A 24,736-nucleotide genomic window follows, 5' to 3' on the forward strand; every position below is an offset into this window, starting at 1 on the left:
GAAGGATCTTCAGGATATTCATACTAAACATGCAGACGTTCAAAAGCAGATTGTGGAGGTTTCTTCCAAACTCCAAAAGTTTATTGATGTTCCTGTTCTTGAAGCTCATAAAGAAGAAACAAAGGAGAAGTTTGATCAGCTGACAAAGTTGGTGACTGAGCTTAAAACAACAGTTTCGCAATCTTCATCAACTCAAATCCTTACTCCTGAATTCTTGTCTCTAAAGATTAATACTTTAGAACAAGCAATTCAAAAAGCCCTTGCTCCACTTACAAATTTCACTTCTTTACTACCAAAAAGTGCTCCACCTGCTTTCACAGGGGTGCAAGGGGGAGAGAAAAGTCGAAGTAAAGAAGAGGAGGTAAAAACTGTTGGAAAAGTGATATCGACTCAGCTTATATCCACTCTTCCTATACCTACGAAGCCAATTTCTTCAACTACAATTACCACAAAAACAGTTTCCAAAGGTATTGTTATTGGAGAAAAAGAAGAAGGTTCGATTTCGAGAATTCAAACAGGAGTGGAGGGGAAAAGGAAAAGGAATATTATATGAAAAATCGAAGGAGGAAAAGAAAGTTGAGGCTGAAGCAGAGTTAGAGAGGATGAGGCAAATCCAAAGCATAATGAGGCAGAGAGCAAGTGATCCTCCCTCCATGAACAAAGGAGATCCTGCTAAACTTTACTCTTACGAAACAATAGAGTCAAAAGTTGTGGGAAGGGAGATGTATGAGTTCGAGAAGAAGCCAAAAAGAAGTTATGATATTGCGAACTCAGATCATTGTCAATTGGATTTCCCGTTAAATGAAATGTTGTTCATCACTGCTGAATATCAGATTAGTGAGAAGTTTGATAATCCTGATGATTATACTCACATGAAAATCAGATTTCATGCAGTCTTGGGGAAGAATCAAGATGATGTTTGGTCTTTAATGAAGATAAAAAAGGTGCTTACAATTAAGAAAGATATTTTGTTTGAATACATGCTTCAAAATTTCTGTTATTTTGTTATCAGAGCAGACAACAAGCAGTATGACTTCACAGTAGCTGATTTTCCATTGATGAATTGCAATGATTTAATTCAAGTGGCTCTGATCTTGAAGCATATGGAAGAAAACAATCTCAAAGGCTCTGAGACAGATGTGTTCAAGGTAGGCTTCGCACATGTGAAGACATTCATCGACAACTATTTCGACTGTTTGGCCCTTACAGATGATGAACTAGCTAATGTGCTGGGTAGAGAAGTAAAAGTTCCTTGGGAAGAAACTTTATCTCAATCAGCTTTGTCGAAGTATGTAGTTGGAGAAATATGCCTAAAACCATTTGGCATGGTGTTTTCTGGAAGAGACACAAAAGGAAAACCGAAGAAATTTTTATTCAAAGTCTCGAAGATTGAAAGATATAATTCTTCGCAATATACGCACTTTATTGTACATATGAATAACTGCAAGAAGAATAATGAAGGAGATAAGAAAGATCTCAAGAAGGTGATCTCCTGGTATGGAGAAGTACGAAGGACAATCCACTCTGCAGTTCAAAAACTTATTGGTTGAATTGCATCGACTGTTTACAAAGGGGGAGAATGTAGATGTAAAATTGTAAAAGTCGAAAATAGTGTATTGTATAGTTTCTCATTTTATGTTATTTTACTAAGTCATTTGTTATGCGAAGTTAAAATGTCTAGACTTAGTATATTTTTTGTACACTCATGTTTCCTATAAATGGGGACTGAGGTTAGAAATACAAAGAGTCTTTTTTCGTAACAGATATCTCTTCTCTGCTTATTTTGTAATCAGTCTTTATCAATATGAGATATGATTAATATTTACTCCTTGTGTTCTTAATCTTCAATCACTCAAATCTAACTTTACTTTCTCAAATCTCGATAACAATTCTCATCACCAACAGGAAAACAAGAACATGACAAGAGACCAGGACCATTTCCTTAGCCCAACCCTTTTATTATAAATTATTTCTTTCAGATACATTTTTTGAAAACTCTTGGATCCTAGTTTGAGACTGGATTCACACAATTGTTCCTCCAATTTACTCAAACCAAGGCTCTGTACCAACTTGTAATGTTCTATTTTTACCATACTATCTACCCTCCAGTAGATCCTTAGAAACCTTTTTGACCCTTCCTGATCCCCGTATGGATCCTGTGACTTCGGTAGTACAGGACCATACTACCTTCTACACCTATCCGTGCGTGTACAAAGAACTGTCTCAAATTTTCTAAGTCATTACACATGACCACTATCAACCATAGATACTCGCGCACCCATAGGCACACACTACTGCTCTTTCTAGACTCTCCCTATAGGATTCTTCTCACACATATGTACGTACTAGAATACTTCAATGCATTTATTTGGTCACTAAGAACTCCCCACTACTAGGTGTATCAGCACACCCACATGATTTGAAAATCTACCTCAAATTTCCTAGATTTTCACCTTAGATTTCTTTATACGTAAGTGCTCACACTAGCACACTCTAGTACTCTTCCAAGGTCACTAGGAATACTCACCGCACTCTGTTATCAGTTGTGGAAGAAACTTATACTAACATCAACTAACTATCTTATGAATACAATTACATGCAACAAGTACGAAACAGTCCTTCGATTGCAAGATCATGCACTACAACTGTTGGACTCATAAAAGAGATACACAATAGGGCCAAATCAAACACTCTAAAAATATTTGGTTTCGTGGCATGAAACTTAACGTATTTTCTTAATAGTTAAATAACATCAATATAGGTTTCACATAGCACAAAGCAGGCAACATTCACGCAGAAAAACCAAAAGGCAGAAATGCTTCATAAGGATCGGCAATTCTAACATGCAATTCTTGAGGATCCTTAGCCTACACACTGTCATGCATCTCTAACAGCTCAAAAATCACACATAAAAGGCATCTCTCCTAATAAGTCACTCTAGCATGCAATCTTGAGTAGATCCATAGTCTAACTTATAGCATGCACATCATACTATATCATATATAATAGTAACTCAGATACAATATATAAAGTAAATATGTATACTTTGGGAGATCACTTTCTCGAGCTCTGTCTGACTATACACATCACATCTTCTCTTTTCTTCTCTTGAAATGAATCTTTTCTAAAAAGGTTTATAAAAACTCTCAAATCCATAGTTTGAGTTTGGAATCCCACGAGTGTTCATCCAAATTCCTCAAATCAGGGCTTTGATACCAACTTGTAATATCCCAAAGTTCCAGGCTAATTTTTTTCGTTTTTAAAATAACATAACATCCATTTTAATAAAATTTCATTCAGGGCAAACCATTTGTTCATAAATCATTATTCAGAAATCAGAGTTATAATGAACACAACGCGGAATCTCGAATCATAACACTGTTGATGTGTATGTACAGTCCTGCCTTTGAAATCCTATAAGTACCTACAAAATATTTTATCCACAACTGTAAGAAAAAATCTTAGTGAGTTCCCCAAAATATCACATACATCACAGCGTAATAATCAACTAAGGGTTATCAACAACCTTGGGACTATCAACAATCCTGAATATTGCATATAGTAGAAAACTATAACAACTATGGGTTATCTGTAACCCTGCAGACTATCAGCAGTTCAACTGGGTTGAAAGCATGCCATGTGGTTAACAACACACCTTACATGTTATCAACAACCTTGGGGACTATTAGCAGTCCATGGACTCATAATAGTCCAAGAGTTATCAACAACTCTATTCACATATAACAACAATAAAAAATAAGACCCAGCTAGTCAGCATGGATATACTACCACAAAGGCAAGTATAGTGAGAAGACTCACCTGAACGAAGAGCTGAAATCCACTACTTAAAGTCCCCATAGAATCAGGTATACAAACCTCTTAAACCAATCACGAGCTAAATTTCGTACTATAGCTCAACACCTCTCCAAATTTGACCAAAAATCAAACTGGTCAAAAAGTCAATAGTCAACGGTCAAAGTCCACTTCAGTAGGTCATCAGGTCGTGGCCTCCCATTTTCCATGTTGAGAGAGAAAAGCGCAAAATTTTCAGCCGTCCCCCAATCGCCACAGCGTGGCGGCCAAAATGCCACGTCGTGGTAACTAGGTCTCAACAACTTAATAGATTAAGCTATTTTTCTTCAACCTCAAGAGCTCTAAAGCTCAGATCTAGTCTTTCTCGAGGTCTTAACGGATAAAGTTTCTAGCTTTACCCATTAGGACATCCCAATAAGTCTAGATATTTAAACCTAGATCCTTAATGACAACTTAAGGCAAGGAATCAACCATTAAGCTCTTAATCACCAAAGCCACAAATCCATAACTTCCAGAATGATTTCTTACTTCTATTCCAACCAAAAAATTGCTACTTTATGGACATGCATGTCTAATGCAAGTCTAGAACTCAAACTAGGTCAAAATGGTGCAACGAGACCAAAATATCATGCATGGAACTCAATACACAATCAAACTTTAGATCCAAAAGATATAGTGACAAAGAGACCAAAGTGATCTATGACATTGTAAGCTTTATCTCATCTAAGAAATTCAAACTCAAATATGAGCCAATAAATACAATAAATCTTAGATCTATGAAGAGAGAACCAAAAAGATGGAAGCTTTATACCTTCCCAAGCTGCACAAGATGCATGAGGTGCAAGATCTAGAGTGATGTATTCTTCCAACTAGAAAGCACACCTACTCCTTTTACCAAAATGCATGCCAAAGCTTCAAACCTCAAGAATCATCATTAATACAACTATAATCACTCCAAGGAGGCTAGGTTTTTTTATAGGATTAGAGTCTAAAAAGGATGCCCTAATCCTTGAGATTATGTGCTTAAATATGGAGAAAACCCTAAAAATCATGGGCTTGGGTTGCCTCAACTGCCACGTCGTGGCGACCATCTAAACGCGCATTCTTGTATAATAAATTCCACATCGTGGTGTTCCATTCACCACGTCGTGGCACATATATTTTCCAAAAAAATCCGATCTCTAGTCCCACCAAGGCCTCACCTGATCTATTCTGGGAAATGGGTGTTACACGTAAGGCTAAGTGCTTGATCAACCAAATTTCAAAACTTACATGGACCGAATATCGCTCTCCATGTCCTCCTTCCATCTTGCATCCTTTAGGGTATTTTATAGCTTCCACTAACTGGTGTACTCTTATTTCCATCTACCAGTGACTCATATTCCTCAATAATACATATATATTATATAACTACGTCTATAACTTCCCCTATCAAGTCTATTAGGAACAGGTGGATATATGTTAGTTTCCTCAATAAATTTTTCAATCTCAATTAAATGCTAGGGCCAACTTTAGGTTCTTCGTTGGTTGACTCTTGAATCTTATCAAGTACAGTATGGCTCCCACTAGCTCCTTTGGATATCAGCTCCCTCTCTTGGAAGACTGCCCTTCGAGCAACAACATTTTACTCTCAGAAGGTTTGTAAAAATAATTATCCAAAAGTCTTGTTGGGATGTCTAACGAGATAAAACATCTCTATATAAAATTCTATATTATCGAGCACTTCACGACGAGCATAAGCCTCATAATCGTAGACTTCCATATGCGCTAGTGAGGAATGAACGCTACTCCACATCCCAAAGAGTTTGTAATAAACCTTCTTATTTGGTGCAAAACGAAGATCTCTTGAAACACTATTCAATGTACAATCCATGAACCATTTGTAAGCCTATTACGACTCATCAAGTACCAAATCAAACAATAATATGTTCCTCTATCCAACTAATATTGTGTGTGGCAGTGTTTTGGGTTGAGACAACTCGTGAAACTCTTTCACAATTCCTTATATGATTGAAAAGTTTTGACTAAGATGGTCATTATCCCTATTGGATCTGGATATCTCATCCTTTTGCCCAGTTGATTCTTAACTTCACTTTATAGGATCTCTGAACACCTAAAGCATTCCACACTTATGTTTATTTATATTAACATGTCCATATGAAGTTGGTCTTACCATGTATTGCGGTTAATCTAAACGGCCTATTAGTGTGAACTAATTCCAACAGATATTCATATCACCAAGTGATGTATTAATCATCTATCTTGATAAATAAGATTAGAATTTATCATAAGAATTATGGTCAAATGATATCCAAAATCCTATCCAACTGGATACATGGTAATGCAATTCTTGTTTATGTGTTAAAGACTATGATTCCATAAACACATTTCAACCAAACATTTTTGTTTTATTTGAATTAATATTTATTATGGTTAATCTGAACGGTCTATTACTCAAACTAAGGGGTCGTTTGATAGTTGTTGAATAGGTTAGAGCTGACTGGGTTAGAAGCTGATTCGGTTAGAAATGCTGGCTGAGTCCATATCTGACTGAGTTTATGCTGTTTGATTATTTATCTGAATGGTTGTGCCGAATAAAAAAATGACCATATTACCCTTGTGTTGTCTCTTGTGCTGGATAAAAAAAATTATAAAAACACAAATTATCATATAAAATCCAAATTAAACATACATCAATTAAAATCCAAATACAAAATGTAATACAAAATCCAAATACAAATTGTCATACATAATAAAAAAAAGTACACCATTTAACGTGAACCATTTAAAAGTAACTGATTAGCAATCTGGTCACGCAAAGTAGTCATATAGTCCACGGCTTCTGAACCCCATTCTATGCCTTCTATGTTTTGACCCTCGTTTCCTCCACCACCCACATTAGGAGTAACCATAGTGTTTTGTTCAAAGTTCGTAAATAATTCATCTTCAATATCGTATTTCCTTATAAAATTATGGACTGCAACACAAGAAATGAATATGTCTCTTTGCACTGGAAAAGGATAAGGAGCCATTTGTTTTAAAATTAGAAATCTCGCCTTCAATACACCATAAGCACGTTCAATGTAATTTCTAAGTTGTGCATGAGCATGATTAAACCTTTCTTCCTTAGTTAAAGCTCTATTTCTTCGAAAATTGGCTAACCAATACCTAATATTGCGGTAAGGAGCGATAAATCCACGGGTGTTGGTGTATGCGGCATCAAAAAGGTAATATTTATCTGTAGATGTATGACAAATTTATCATATAAATAAAAAAAGATAAAAAAACGTATAGTAAAGTTACAAACCTGGTGGAGGGAAAGGAAATCCGGAAGTCGGGTTAAATGCAAATTCTTTCAAAACTTTAGAATCATGTGCTATGCCCTCCCATCCAGCTCATACAAAGGTGAATATCATATCAAAATTACAAATTCCAATTACATTTTGATAACATTCACCTTTTCCTCTTCCCCTATAACGATTTTGTTGATCAACAGGCACAACTGCATGTACAAGTGTTCCATCTAGTGCACCTATTGCTCCGGGAAATATCTGCATTAGCCACCTATGTCGTTCTGATGTATTTCTTGTTGCATTAGACGAGTTTGGTACTATAATTTCTCGTGCAAAACACATCATTGCACGTAAGACCTCATGAAAACATTGATGAATTGTTTGTGTGGAATGATGAAATCTTTCTTTAACGGCTCGAAAACGTTCATTATGTCCTATAACATGTAAAAACATAGCCATCTTCTCTTCAACGCTTATCGTCCTACTAGATTGCAACCAATTTCTTTCTATAAAGTGATTGCATAATAGTAAAAATGCATCTTGTGAAAGACGTATCATATTGAAACATTGTATAGGGCATCCGTGTATCAAATCTTGCGTATACACATACCCCTTAGCTACCTGTTCGCTAGCTCTTATTCTTTTAATTATTTTTTGCCTTTGTCGGACCAACATCAACCAATACCACGAGAATATAAGAAAATATAAAAAGTCACCTTCTTTATCCATGTGTCCTGTTAGATGTCAAATACAAATTACATTTTAATCAATAACATAACAAATCGTAACATGTAAATACTAAAAGCATAACATTCCATAACATATAAATTCATATAATATAATTGCATCTAAGAAAACAATCCATAACATAACTAAACCGTAACATACTAAAGTCAAACAATGAACCATAACATACTAAAGTCAAACAATGAACCATAACATACTAAAGTCAACCAACTAACCCAAACTTTCTTCCCGCATTTGTTACCCACGACTCACAAGTTGACAAGTTAAGGCACAACCAAATTTTCCTATTACCAGCACTTTCAACAAATAACATAAGAGCAGTGGTGTATTTCGGATCATATTCTCCCCACTCCAAGCTTGTCAACTTCGCCATACAAGCATCCATCCCCTTGTCAAGATTATTTGCTTCCGTGAATGTTTGTGCAGCCTTGATAATTTCTCTTCCAACTTCTTTCAACTCATCATCAAGTGTGGTATCTTTAGGACCATTTCGTTTCCCCCCCCCCCCCTTGTTTTTTGCCCGCCCAGATGATTCCTCACTAGTAGGTTGAGGTACTGTTGAGCTTGGGGTATCTGCATGAGGTGCTGGCTCATACATCTCTGTATCCTCAAAATCATGTGTACTGAAGGTTTTATTGGGATGAGGTAGTGTCGAAGATGGCCCCCAACTGTGAACACCGGTCGAGGTCGCACCATCAAATAGTTGAGTACAAAGTTCAGGGCAAGGGAGGGGTGCATTTCTCAACTTATCTACATACTTGTTCAACTGTTTGAAATTTGAAGAAATATTATTAAACTAGTAAAAAAATAATCTAATTTAAAAAATATGTATATATGTACCTTCGCTTCTGCTTCCCATTCTTTATTATTCATGTTAAAAGAATTCGTTACAGGATTATAAATATTTCCTGTTTTGTTTTTAAGTTTTAACCACACTGCATACTTTGCTTTTAGTCGATAATAAAATTATGATCTGTTTTCAATTTCTCCGCGACCACAACCCATGAGCTTGCTTTTAGGCCACTACCCTCCCGACCATTGCTTGTTAATTCTTGTATACATGCTTCCAAAAAAGTTTTGTCCACCAATTCCGACTTTCAACTAACCCTAATTCTTTTATCCGTCATGTCTATTGTAAAAAGAAAAAACAAATAGCTAATCATCCACATAACACAAATTTACAAATAAATCAAGCATAAATGTGATTTCATCACATTTTTAACAGCATATAACACTCTTTTATTAACAAAAACACATTATGAATTGATTTTATAAGCATACAACAATCTTTAACAATCTTTTATAAACAAAAACACATAAATGTGAGTTCATCATACTTTCAACAGCATATAACAATCTGATTTTATGTCAACAACATATAACTATCTGATTTTATGTCAAAAACACATTATGAAATCAGATTTCATAAGCAAAAACACATAACAAATTGATTTTATGCACATAAACACATAAATGTGAGTTCATCATATTTTCAACAACATATAACAATATGATTTTATGTCAACATCATACAACAATCTGATTTTATGTCAAAAACACATTATGAAATCAGATTTCCTAAACAAAAACACATAACAAATTGATTTTATGTTAACTCTTCAATCTAGTTGAATCCAAGAATAATGAAAGAATTGATTTCAAATTTTGATTTCAGAATTAAATCAGTAATTTCACAACAAACATGAAGGGTTTTATGATTTCAGGAAAAAACACATTATGAAATCAGATTTCATAAACAAAAACACATAACAAATTGATTTTATGCTAACTTTTCAATCTAATTGAATCCAAGAATAATGAAAGAAGTGATTTCAAACTTTGATTTCAGAATGAAATCAGTAATTTCACAACAAACATGAAGGGTTTTCTGATTTCAGGAAAAGAAAAGCAAAAAAAAAATCGCAGAAACATACCTGCAGTGGCGCTGTGTGGTTGTCGCTGGCATTGTCTGGCAGCAGTCGATGGCGCAGCAGTAGCAGTCGATGGGATCGGATTTTGTGTAGACGAAGGAGGCTGGAGGCGATAAATGGAAAGGGCAAAAATCACTTCTCTTATTTCCCAGTCAGGAAGTATTTTTTTAATGACCGAGTCAGTGGAATGGGATGGACTGGGGTGACCGAATCAACTCTAATATGTCAATAACAAACAGCTGACTGTTGACCGGGTCAGCAGTCAGCATTGACCGGACCCGGTAAGTTCAAATCAAACAGACCCTAATTCTAACATATATTCGTACTATCGTATTGTGCTTTTATCATCCATCTTGATGAACAAGACTTGAATTTATAATAAGACTTGTGGCCCAATGATTTCACAATAATATTTTTTTTCAAATATTCTAACAACTATAAAGTATTGTTGTTGTATTAATTTCACATATTTCATGACTTTTTCTTTTAACATGTTAAACATTTAAATAAGTCAGAACAATCTCATGAAATATTGTATAATTTTTTTTTGAATCATAATACTATATACCAAACATTTGGGGAGAAAAAAAATTTCTTTTGATCTTATGAATAGTAGTCAGGGGTCGATATTCATGATCAAATTATCTTTTCCATGTCTCAATCTTCTTACTACTTTTCAGTCATTGCACATTCTTGCAAATGTCAGTACTTTATCCTTAGTAAAATACTCAAAGGATTAAAAGTAATACTCCAATGATATTACAAATTCATATATCTTATTATAGACTAAACATTCGGTAACGCGTTGTCTTTTGATCCTATGGATAGTAGCGTAGGCTCGTAATCGATGATCAAGTTATTTTCTCCATGTTTTAGTCTTTTACTTTCCTTCAGATATATTTGGTATTTTTGATTTATTGGCCCTTCTCTTGTTTTGGAAATGAATAGCCTATCAGAACATGTCTCAAACTAAGCCTTCCTATTATCCTTGGTATTTGTGGTCGAATTAGATACACAAACACTAATCGCCTTTTAATGCATGGGCAACTGGCTTTCTTCTTTTTGGCACTTCCATTTACGATAGTGATTATATGACCCTTTGAAGTTGGATGTAAGGTCCCGGAAATTACAAAGAGATTTTTATTTTAAAATAAATTAATCAATTAAAACATTTTACTTAGAATCAATAAGTGAAATTCATTTGTTGAAACCATAATGTTATCATAGTTGAATTTAGAAAATAGCATAAACCAAAATCTTTGATGTGTATGTATAGTGTAGCCGAGCTCTTCTTACGTACGACCTAAAATCATTTTATCCATAACTATAAGCATAAAGCTTAGTAAGTTCGCCAGTATACCACATATTCCACCATACATACAATGCATACAAGCAAAGTCCTTGGCTCTAGTGTCGAACAACCAAATATCAAGTCCACATACATAACCTATACATAACGGGCCCAAACCTAACTCATATAACGCGCCCCACCTAGCCATACATAATGGGACCTACCCACATACATAACAAGCCCCACCCAAATACATAATAGGTTCTGCCCACATACATAATGGGCCTCACCCATAAACATAGCGCCCCCCCCCCCCCCAAACAAGTATAACAGGCCCAACCCTAACTCAATTTCTAGGGGCCAAATACAGGTATTTCATACACTTTTTGTGTTGGATTAGTGTCTAAGTCCATAACTATTTTGGTATGTACTTGAACCGATGGTGCATGGTCCTTTTGGGTTGCCTTCACCAAAGAAACTTGATAGGATGAATTATGGAGAGAAAGGATTAAATATGATTTATTAATATATTATGAGAATAATATATTAAAGGAGAAATCATATTGTTTAATTAATATTAGTCAATAATTAATAAGAATTAAGTTTGTTACTAAAAGAGATTAATTAAACTTAAGGGACTGGAATTGTAATTATAAGATAATTGCAATTGGGCTATGGATTGACTTATATTATAAGGTTGGATGAATTCTATGGGGAAACCCATTAGAAATCATCCTAGGCCTTTAAGGAAAGGAGTCCATGGGTTGCTTAGGGCTTAAGCATCCAAATTAGGGTTTCCTTGTTAGATAACCCTAATAGCCTCACTATATAAAGAACCCGTATGCTCCAAAAACGTGGTGAACTAATTGGTTAGGGTTTCCACACGTTTTTGAGAGCCTCCTTCTCTTCTCTTCTTCATCCTCTTGCTCTTGGTGTTTGTGAACCATTAGAGGAGTGACATTTGTGACTCTAAGCTTTCTGAAGTCAATACAAGAAGGATTTGAGATTGTTATTGCTATATAACAATTAAGGTATGATCTAAACCCTAATTCATATGTTATCATATACTAGATCTAGGGTTTATAGTCTTGGATGAATTGCATGTACAATAGAGAAACCTAGATCCAAGCATTAGGGTTTGTATGAGTACATAGGATGTTCTTATGGCTAAAACTCATCAGTGGTATCAGAGCCTTGATTGGTTTCTATTGCATTGATGCCTTGTTAATTTGTTCATGCTTGAAAAATTCGATTTTTGTGAGCCTGCCTGATGGACTAGGCGAGTCCCATTGTGGACTCGGCGAGTCCATATGGGTACTCGGGGAGTTTGAGCGTCAGAAAGAGGGGATTTCGGGATTTCTTGCTGTTTTACTCATTGATACTTGCCTTATCTATTTTAGATCATTAAAATCCGATTTTATACGTATTTATGAGTATATCCTTGATTAAACAAAAGATCATTACCAATTGATTAGATAATAACTTCCTTATATGATAAAATTTGATTATTTATATTAATTGGGTAACTTATTTTGCAAGAAATTGAAATTAGGTCAAATATAGATAATTATGAAATTAATTGTTTAATTTATATTATTTGTTATTTGATCCTTGTGTTATGAAAAGTTTCAATTTCCCCTTTAGGTTTTATAGTTTAAATTTGAACTCAAAAGTTTTGTTTTTGAAATTTAAATAGTTGAAACCCTAATGTTTTGAAAAGGTTTCAAAACTTGCCCTCAAGTTTTGGAATTTAAATTTTGATTAAAAGTTTAATTTTGATGTATATTTAAATTCTAAACCCTGATGTTTTGAAATGTTTCAAAACTTGCCCTCAAGTTTTGGAATTTAAAAGTTGATTAAAAGGTTTAATTTAGGAATGTTAAATTCTAAAACCCTAATATTATTTTTGAAAAGTTCATATCACACCCTTATGGTTTTATTAATTAATTAAGGTGTATAATTAAAAGAGGTTTAATAAATCCATAAAAGTTTTGGTTTACAATTTAATTAAATTAAAAGTATAATTGTTAAATTTGACCACCTAGTATTTTAAAAAGTGTAAAATACACCCTATACTATATATAACATTAAAAGTCTAACATTATATATATGTATGAGTAAAAGTCAGTCTTACCGTTAGTAGGCCTCATTCACGAAGCTGGTCTATAAGGGGTGTTTAAGGAAATTTCCTATAAAATGGGTATTGAATGGGTATCCACCCTTACCCACCGCACTCTTGACTAGTGGAGGGTCGTTAGCCGAACGGGTAGGATAGGACAAAAACCTTCCATTATAAGTATAATGAAGTACAAAAGTAACTAAATGTTTTACAAATTCCCAATCTTAGTTACTTTAGACAAAAGTAAATTGATGCAATTCCATGAAATTACACTTTGTGCCGTTGCAAAGACGTTAGTGGAGCGTGTGTGGTTTACCGGCACACTAAACGGTCCTAAGCAAAGGTAGCAAAGGGTGACTCAATGTTTGTCATAGTTCGGTGGAGCGTGTGTGGTTTACCGGCACATCGAATAGGTGACTGTAACATGTGAGGGCACCATGTAAGTTTGCATGGTTATTCACACCCGCTTTGTGATCCTCGGCATCCCAGTCACAAACTAGAGGGGCATATCGAGATTTAAACATGCCATTGAAATGTTTAATGAATCTCAAAGAATCTAGGAGTTTTCATAGATTTAAAACTTAAATTTCTTTTTCGTTTTTCATGGTGGAAATTAGTGAATCGTCATTCACTTACCTTCAAATATTTTCCAACTAGATTACGACATCCCTTTTCTAGGTTGTAGCGTATTGTGTTGGATCCTAGCCTTAATATCTCATTTGGGTGATTTATTAAGGACTCAATCAATCAACTAACTTGTATTGATTTTCTCCCGTTTTGTAGATGTCAAAGTACGACAACTATGGTCTCCCCAAATCCCATGGGACAAGCTTTCCACATGAAGATGATATTCCACGATTCGATCGAGGAACAAGAAATCATGCTTCACTTCCTCTACCTCATCCAATTGTTCTCCCTAACGCACAAGATCGAAGAATTGAAAGGTTCAATGTCACTAAAGCCCTATTGGAAATGAAACATGAAGATGGTAAACCCGTGTGTGCTCACATTCTAGGAATGAAATCACACATCGATAGGTTGATAATGTTGGGTGTGTCATTCCCTGATAAGTTGGCTGTGAACTGGGTTCTGCAGTCACTTCCTGAATCATATAATGAGTTCAAAAGAAAGTATTATATGATGGATCATGACGAAAACCTTATTGACTTAACTTACATGCTCATTTCTGCTGAATCAGAAATGATTTGGCAAAGCAATGGAGCATATTTGTTTGGAAAGTCAACCAACCTTGCTTCCGAGGACGTTCTAGGAGAACCGACCTGTGTTTTCTACCAAGAGAAAGGGCGTTGGATACAAGTCTGCCCTAAGAACCTGAAGAGTCCAGAAGATGGGAGATTCAAAGAGTATGGCTGTGTTTCAGGTAAAAAATCCACTATCTAACTCCATTAAGTTCCTATTTGTTGATTCTTAATACATGATGTGATAAGATTGCATTTGAATGTTTTGCAGGATCAGTGAAAAGAGAGGAAGCTTGATGAAAGAGCAAGATGAGTCTAATCACGAAGAAATGGATCTCGATCGCATGGATTTGAAGATTAGATTTTGAGCTTAGAAAGTTACGATAGAGTTGTTAGAAATTTTTTCTTTTGACTACATAGTTTTCAGTTGATTTTGCATTGTAAGGACAAATGTTTTCCGCTGCTTTTATGAATAAAATAAATTTTTGTTTGACATATTTATTATTTGTTTATTTCCTTGCAATGAAATCGTTATGAAAATTGACGTTTGCATATTTCTACAACGAATGGATGTGATTCTTAGTTATGTTAATAGAGGAAATGTCAAAAATTTACCAAATAGGGAGAGTTTCTCATCGCCCAAGTTTCAATTGGACAGAAACTTGGAATCATGCAACTTGGTTGCACGATGAATGAGAAATTTCATATTTGGAAATTAGACTAATTCGTTGACAAAGTGTCAAGCGAAGGACTAGGAGATCGAGTACACAAAGTTACGTTTTGATCAAGTCCACCATAAGAGTAACAAAGATATTCGTCATGATTTACTACAGGTTTAGTAAATATGATTATACTTATAAGATCAAGTGTAATTCTGAATTGATTGAAAAAGTTTAAATCAATAGCAGAACGAATAAGAAGAATCAAGTAGGCAGAAAGATAAAAGTTTCTCTATTCTAAGAAGAAGGGAGAGTACCTTTTATGCTTTATGATATGTCTTAATGATTAAAAACCATATCTCAATTGATTCTCTATGTGAGTCTTAGTACAATTGTATGTCTAAGAAGAGGAATCAAGAATTGAAGAAATGGTTAAATCAGAAAGTCAATCATACTTCGTTCCAAAACAATTCTTAGAGTTAAGATTGTGATATTAAGTGACAAGTCTTAAGAAGGTTTATAACATTAATCAAATGTAGAATTTAGAAAAAGGTTCTCTTATTCTCGCACATTTGGAATTGGTAAGTTGTGATGTCTTGGATAAGACAAAGACCAACTAGGACCAATTTTGTGAAGTGTTTTGTTTTGATAAAAGCTACACTAACTCTTGAATATTTGTTTGTCAAGAAATGTGTATTGACAAGAGAATCTTATATGTCAAGGAATCAGTGGGAGTCTTAGTGGTCTTGAAAGGTTTCAAGAACAAATCAAAATAAACCTTACAACCTATCGTGTTGACACTATTTTGTTTCTGTGCCATTCCAATTGAGTTAATTATGCATGATCGTTCTATGAGTTTTCATTTGAACGCATAAAAGGCAGGCACCTTGATCAATGAAAAGTACAAAGGTGAGCTGCTTAACTACTTGGAAGACATGGTGGGCAGTTGTGCTACCATAAGGCAAGAAATCAAGATTAAGAAAGTTCAGTCCATACGAGTTTGAATTTGTCGTAAACTTTGGTTTTGACAAATTCACATGGATACGAACACATACACCATTAAAATCTAAGTGTCATAAGATTCCCTCCTTCGTGAAAATGACTGTGAGGAAATGCTTTCACTAATAGAGATTTTAAGAAGATAGTGATTGTGAAATTGTATTCTCGAATTCGATTATGGTTACGGTATCCCTTTCCATGATTCGAATTGTGAGATTTGGCAATTAGTCTGAATTGTTTAGACACACATATGAGCTATCTAAGGGAAATGTGTATAAGCTTAGATAAAGGATTATCAAAGCATTAGGTATTAGAAACATGAACTTAAGAAATTCAATAAGTATTGTTTTTCTGGAAGTTAAGCTGGTTTCTGAATACATGTCAAAGCTAGTGTGAGCATAAGTGTTATGTTTATAATAATCATCATGATAGTGGGAGCATAAGTGTTATGATTGTATGATTATTATGGAAAGTATTGCAAGTTAGCAATATTAATTATAGAAAACAAGAGTTATACTTTGCAAAGTCGCAAGAGTTGAAAAGTTGTTTTGCTATAATTAAGGGAGAGAATATTATGCTTCATTTCAAATTTAAAGGCTTAGGTTGTGGAATGTTAATAAATCTAGTCAAGGATACATAGTGTGTTCTCAAATTTTGATTATGATTACAACATTCCTCTTCATAGTTCGAATTTTGAGAACGTAGCACATAAAATATTATGGCAGAGGATTGATAAAGTATCAAATATTTATGTAAGACATTATGCATCGTGTCCCATACGCTTCGGGTATAGGATCGATTGCAAATGCTATAATATTTGACCATTCTAAATTTTTTTCAAATTTCTAGCGCATTAAGAGGGAAAAAGGAATAGAATCGGTTTTGACTAAGATAATTAAACAACTATCAAAGGACAATCCAAAGTTTGTCGAGGATTGGTCGCTTGTGACTAGTTGGAAGTATAGTATTGGATGGACCTTATTGACATTATTATAGATAAGATTCTAGTAAGAATGAGTTGTCATATGGTAAGTATGGAAAGGTTTCCATATTGGGAATTGGATATTGAGAATCAATGTCTAGATTAGAAACTTTTATGCAAAAGGATGTTCAAAGGAATGCACTTTGAGTGAGAGACATCACATCTATGGAATTGTCTTGTAACAATCATCGATAGAGGACTTTGTAATTTCATTGGAAATAGTCATTGTGACTTTAGTGCAGTGACATTACAAAAGGATCATTGCATAGAATGTTAGAATCTAGCATATTCTATAAGTGGCAAGAATTTGATATTCTTTCACATGTGAAAAAGGATTAGGAGTTGTGAAATGAGTATGATTGGAAATGTGTTCATTTGATGTATTTCACAAAGTAAAAACCATAGGTAAACATTGTGTGCATGCTAGAAGCATAGGACAAGTGTAGTAATAATTCAAGTAAGAAGTTGATTACCCAAAACAACAAATAATGAGTAATCGATATGGTGATAAATAAAAGGTGTTTTATTTATACTCAAAGGTTTGAGGCCATATGGGATTAGTATTATTCTTGTGTTTCACTTTGCATGTTTTGACTTCCTGAATAATTTAATTAGTTAAGAACAGTCAAATTATTCGAACGGGCCACAGTCGTTCATATGTTGGAAGTAGGTATGAATGAAGACTATCATGAATTGGTGTATGGAATGTCTAAAGAGTATTAGACATAAGCACATGTTTGCTGCAATGTTCATGAGTGCTTATGAATATGATTTGAGCATTGGATTAAACCCACGCTCACTTGGATCACTCCAAGAATTGTATTATGAGTGATTGGTGAGACGATAACATCTTATATTCTTGAAACCGAGATGTGTGAGTTGTATCTTGCAAATCGGTTGCACATTGATAATATGTAAACGCACCAGTAACTTGGTGTCATAAAACATATTGTTGTGTGTGATTCGGTGAGTGAGTGCAAGCAAGCATTGAATCAAAGTTTATTCGTTCCTTTTATCCAAAGTAGGATAAAAGTGATATCTTTGGGCCCCTCGATGATTTAGTGATGACAAACGTAAATGCTCGGCCGGGCTAGGGCTAATTTGATTTGTTCAATTAGTCAGTCGTCATAAATCGGAAGTCGAGAAATAGTATAGAGAGAATGATTAGAAATCATGTCCTATATCTATAAGATATTTACACACGTATCTGATAAGATCAGAGTTGACAGTGGCTTTAGAAAGCTACGATTGCAGATCAGGATCTGAAGTCATATGCATAATAGTTATTAGACTTATCCAAGTGGGAGACTGTTGGATTAGTGTCTAAGTCCATAACTATTTTGGTATGTACTTGACCCGATGGTGCATGGTCCTTTTGGGTTGCCTTCACCAAAGCAACTTGATAGGATGAATTATGGAGAGAAAGGATTAAATATGATTTATTAATATATTATGAGAATAATATATTAAAGGAGAAATCATATTGTTTAATTAATATTAGTCAAGAATTAATAAGAATTAAGTTTGTGACTAAAAGATATTAATTAAACTTAAGGGACTGGAATTATAATTATAAGATAATTGCAATTGGGCTATGGATTGCCTTATATTATAAGGTTGGACGAATTCTATGGGGAAACCCATTAGAAATCGTCCTAGGCCTTTAAGGAAAGGAGTCCATGGGTTGCTTAGGGCTTAAGCATCCAAATTAGGGTTTCCTTGTTAGATAACCCTAATAGCCTCACTATTTAAAGAACCCTTATGCTCCAAAAACGTGGTGAACTAATTGGTTAGGGTTTCCACACGTTTTTGAGAGCCTCCTTCTCTTCTCTTCTTCATCCTCTTGCTCTTGGTGTTTGCGAACCATTAGAGGAGTGACATTTGTGACTCTAAGCTTTCTGAAGTCAATACAAGAAGGATTTGAGATTGTTATTGCTATATAACAATTAAGGTATGATCTAAACCCTAATTCATATGTTATCATATACTAGATCTAGGGTTTATAGTCTTGGATGAATTGCATGTATAATAGAGAAACCTAGATCCAAGCATTAGGGTTTGTATGAGCACATAGGATGTTCTTATGGCTAAAACTCATCATTTTGGGGGGCCAAATCCTGGTCTTCCAAACAATACATAAAGTCATATGTTGTTAGGGATCAAATAAACAGTCGAACCGATGGTGCTACTCGAGAGAAATAAATCAAACAAGAACCACGCAATAAGGATTTAGACCAGAACTTCTCAGGATATCTAACTTGACAACATGCATACCCTCAACAAACAATCAGTACTATCATTACCCTAACCACTCAAGACACCTAATAGAGACATACAATCCACATGCATGACCCTACAAGTCTAGCATATTGTGACACCGAGTGTCCTTTACTGCACATGCATAAAAAGGAATTATCTTAGTCAACTAGGTTACTCTCACCCTAACTGTATGACTATCCTATCATACAAAGGATATACAATGTTATACGTGGCATGGTGAGAAGACTCACCTAAATTATAGAACCAGAAAAGCATATCAACAATCTTACTCCTTGCACTGATCAATCCCGTGAATATAACAACACCAAAAATGATAAATCCTCAATTGAAAAATCAAATCCTTCAAGTTTGACCCAAGGTCAAACTGGTCCAAAGTCAACGGTCAACGGTTGTAACATTCATAATCCAAGTAAATTACATTTTGACCCTTATGTATGGAAATTATGTAAAATTTGGTCCCATGGTGGATTAAGGAGTGAGGAACCTTTAGTCTTGTACGTTGGGCGTACGCCTTGTACATTGGGCGTACGTGGTTGAAGGCCAAACCCTAAATTTTATGGTTTCGACCTTATTTAAACCTCATTAACTCCCTAAGACTCATCCCCTCATCAACCTCCAGCCCCATTTTCGTACCTTGCAAACTCTAATCCATTTGAGAGCATCTTTGAGCCATTAGTGTGTTTTGGGTGTTGTTAAAGTAAGGAGAAAGAAAGGAAAGCATATCGGAAGCTTGAAGCACCTTGGATCTGGAAGTTTTTCACCCTTCTCCATCTCTAGAAGGTATAAAAGTTATACCTTGATGCTTATTTTGTTAGATCTAATTTGTTTGATGCTATTTTGTGCTTTTTGCCCCCCAAACTATGGTGTTCTTGAGTATGGCATACTCTAGACCTAATGGGTTGTCCTTTTGGATGTTTTGGAGTGTCTAAGGTCATAAAAATGCAATCTTTGTCATTAGTTTCCTTTCATGCATGGATTATAATGTCTTAATGAGTTAAGAAGTTAGGGTCTTTAGTATTGAGCACTTCCTAGCCATGCAAAGTCATAGAGTTGGAAACTTTATAACTTAAGATGTTATTCTGGGACTAGATCTGCTTTTTGGTCAAAGGGACTTAATAAAAATAAGCCCTTAAATGGAAGCAATGCATTCAATTTACGTATGTTGGGTGTACGCCGCACGTATGCGATGGGAGCCCTGATCATGGATCTTGAGTATGCTAAGCGTACGAGCTGAGTATGCTGGGCATAATTAGCTGAGTCAACTCAACTGACTTTTTGACTTTTGACCTTGACCAAAATTTGACCAAGTTTGACCTAAATATATTTTGGGTATTTTGAGCTGTAGTTGAGATTGGTCACAATTTGATGTATAGGTGACTTGTAGAGCTGATATTCGGAGCAGTGTCCTGTTCAGCCATCATTTCAGACTGAGAGGTGAGTTTTCCTCGTTGTACTTATGGGTCGAAGGCAACAAGGCCAGCCCACTGGAATTAATATCTTGGTATATGGATTGATGTTATATGGAGTATATGGTAGATCTGTATGAATACCTGATGATTATTGATATGCGTTAGATTGGTAGATCTGCATGATTACATGTATTGCTGATTATTGATTGTCGCTGTATATGTCAACATGTTATTTTTTGGTCAGGTTGTGGCAATCCGACTTTGTGCTGAAGGCCAAGATACCCGGGGCAGTCTTTATAGGTTGAAGGTCGGAGAGGCGACGATCTAGTCATGCTGAAGGCTCTAAGACCGGTCCAGATAGTCTGTAGGCCCGGTGTGGCGATCTAGTCATGTTGAAGGCTCATGTAGGCATGTTGGTATTTGTATGGTCGTGTGTGGTACTTTGGGGGAACTCACTAAGATTTTTCTTATGGTTTAAGTTTATGTTTTAGGTACTTCTTATAATTGTGGGAAAGCACAGGCATGATCGTGCACATCCTCCTGGTTTTATGACATTTGATTTGGGACACTCTGATATATGATTTCCACTTTTGAGAACATTTTTTTGTAAGAAACTATGGTTTTGTTTGATTAAAAAATGAAAATTTTCTACCTTGATTTTTGGGATGTTACAAGTCAACAAAAGTCAATGGTCATCATAGCATAGAGACCTCTTGGCCATGTCATAGGCATGTCAGGACAAAATAATCGAAACGTAGGATACCACCACATTGGAGGCCCTCATTGGCCACATCATGGTTGCTGCTAGAAATCCATTTTCTTATTAAGAGCTTAATACTTACAAATCAAAGCTCAAAACTTCAAATATGGTACTTCTGATTGACTCAGTGGATAAAGTTTCCAACTTTATCCATTAAGACTTCTCCATGAAGCAAGATCTTAAATCCTATGTAACCACGTGAATTTCAAAACAAAAATTTCATTTTTTTTGTCATAACCATTTTCACATAAAATGTTTTATAAAATATCCAATAATAGTTATCAAAACATATCGTATCCTAAGATCATAAAAATCAAATCCTCTCTCTAGTGTGTACGAGTCACGCCGGCGCCTTCCCACGGTCCTCGCTAGTACCTGAAACACATAACACAACAACTGTAAGCATATTGCTTAGTGAGTTTCCCCAAATACCCTTACACACATACGCCTTTCCAGGCCATACTCTACACGACCTTTCGGTCCATGTGTCTTAGGGGACTTCCGTCCTAGTCCCAGTAGACCTTCCGGTCCTACACGTATCGACCTTCCGGTCCATGACTCCCTGACCTTTCGGTCCACATCATAATGCCTTCCGGCCCATATCATACATAGCATACATATCACATACATAACGCATACAGAACGTGCAACACATAGCATGTAAAACATGCAACTCATAGCATACAAGACCTTCCGGTCACACATAGGTACCTTTACAGGTACAGTATAGTGAGAAGACTCACCTCAGATATCTCGGTAAGTCTATGTCTCGGTAGAAATGTGATCTAGCCTCCACCTAATCACATAAATCAAATATTCCCATAAATACAACTGTACTCAACCCTAAAACTCAACTTTGACCCGACTCGGCGAGTGCACTAGGGCGACTCGGCGAGTCTACACGTATCAACATACTCTCTCTTAGACCCTCTCTTGGCACGTCGAGTACTTCCCTGACTCGACGAGTTCCACCTAGAAAGAATCGTGGGGCCACCCCGACTCAACTCGCCGAGTCCCAAGAACAACTCGGCGAGTTCCAACTTGAACTCAGACCCCTGACTCTCCCTGACTCACCGAGTCATTCCCCCAACTCGACAAGTCCACTCACTGAGTGATTAACGAGCAACCTTCATACTACTCGCCGAGTCTGTTCTTCGGACTCAGCGAGTTCATGCCATGCACAAACTCAAAACGACTTCTAAGGTTAGATCTGTTCCATACAATCATAGATCTAGCCTCCCCAAGCATGATAATCACGTAAAGTTCGGACCTTGACACACATATAACATAGAAATGGTCCAAAATGGTGATTTAGCCCCAAAATGACATTCTAAGCTCATGACTTCCAAAATGAATCATAAAGCTCCGAGGGTTAAGGTCTCTGGACCTCTTTGAGTCCAGATCCAAAGCACAAACTCGAAAGGGGACTAAATACTCTACATACTTTTCTTCTAAAGGGTTTAAAAAACCTAACTCTATGAATCAACACCCAAAACTGGAGAAGGTCCGAAGGAATGCCTTAATATGAAGCCTTTGATCTCTGAAGACACTAGATTTGCACTTCCTTCAGCCTTCTTTTGCCTGTGGTCACCTTCTCCTTCAAATTTCTTCAACAAATGATCAACAATGGCCTCTCTTCTCCTCACAAGCGACCTAGGACTCTCTCTGGTGTGGTAGCCGCAATGGACGGCCATAAGGGCCTTTAAATAGGTCTCAAACCCTGTAAATTAGGGTTTAATTAAACAGCGTGGACTCGCCGAGTCCACTCATGAACTCGCCGAGTCCAACTGTGAACTCTCAAACGAATCCGTGACCATACTCGGCGAGTCTAAACGCCAACTCGCCAAGTTCCCCCACAAAACCCAAAACTAAAGGAACAAAATCTCATACTTGGAAATCCGGGTGTTACATCCTAAGTCTAAATAAGCACTTTCAAGGCTAAAGCTTGTGCATGGGATCAAGAACACCCAAGCAAGGACCTTTTTCTCACTTAAAAGAAGTCCAAGACCTCAAGAGTGTCGCAATAAGCTCTAGATTTCCTTAAACTCTAAGATCATCCATGAATGGGACCAAAACCAACCAAAAAGGAGCATAAACATGGATCTCAAAGGAACAAGGTCAAGGAAGCTTTATACCTCAAATGACTCAAAAACTTGAAGAAGATGATGGATCTAGACTTGCTTTTATACTTCCTTGTACCAAGAAGAAGTTCCTCATCCACACGCTTCGCAAAATCAAGGAGATAAGCTCAAAGCCAAGCCACTATGATCACTAACATGAAAAGGGAGGCTAGGATTTCGAAATGGGTAGATGGAGATTGAAGGAGATGACCTAATCTAAGAGTTAAGGTCGTTAAATATGGTACAAATCCTAAAAATGTTGGGCTTAGACTATAGTAGCCACCCCATCGTTGCCACCCTCTTGCCACGTCGTGGTGCCCATCAAGACATGCTTTTCCTTTAAGTGTCATTCCACGTCGTGGTCATCAACACACCATATCGTGGCATAAGGTTTTCCCCCAAAACCTTCTCTTTGACCCCTTTAAGTCTTTAACTGATCCATTATGGAAAATGGGTGTTACATTAGATTTGTTGGACTAGGTGTCTAAGGTCATAATTAAATTGGTATAATTTTATGGAAGAAAAGCAAAGTCCTTTTTGGGTTTCCCTCAATAATTAGAAATGACTAATAATGGTTTTAGGAGTGCGAGGAAATGATTTGTTAATTTATTATATGATTAAAAAACTAATTAGAAGTAGTTTGGAATTAGTTTAGAATTAATCAAAATTAATTGGATATTAATTTTGGATTAATTACAATTAATTAAAGGTGAAATGGTTGAACTGTAATAGTTCATAATTAAGTAAGGAAGACAATTCTAGAACCCTCCGTAGTATGGACAATTCTGAGGGGTTCGAAATGGGTTCTAGAAGCGTCTTATAGCTACTAAGGATAACCGACTTGAATAGATTAAATCCTATTATTTAGTTATTCAAATTAGGTTTTATCTTGGAGATCCACCAACTATAAATAAGGACCCTTAGCATCATATTTTTTCCCTAGACTTTTACAAGAAGAAACCCAATTTCACTCTTCGGCCTCTCTCCTATATTTTGTTCCTAAGGTTTCTAGGGTATTGGGTGTGAGCTATTAGAGACATACACACAATTAGCTTTTGTTTTCCAAGGAGGACTCAAAGATCAAAGATTGTTATATTCGATTATTACAAAAGGTATGCCTTATAATCTTTTTGA

The sequence above is a fragment of the Lactuca serriola genome, chromosome 4 (genome assembly GCF_051521515.1).
Source record: "Lactuca serriola cultivar US96UC23 chromosome 4, Lser_US96UC23_V15, whole genome shotgun sequence".
Classification (NCBI taxonomy): Eukaryota; Viridiplantae; Streptophyta; class Magnoliopsida; order Asterales; family Asteraceae; genus Lactuca; species Lactuca serriola.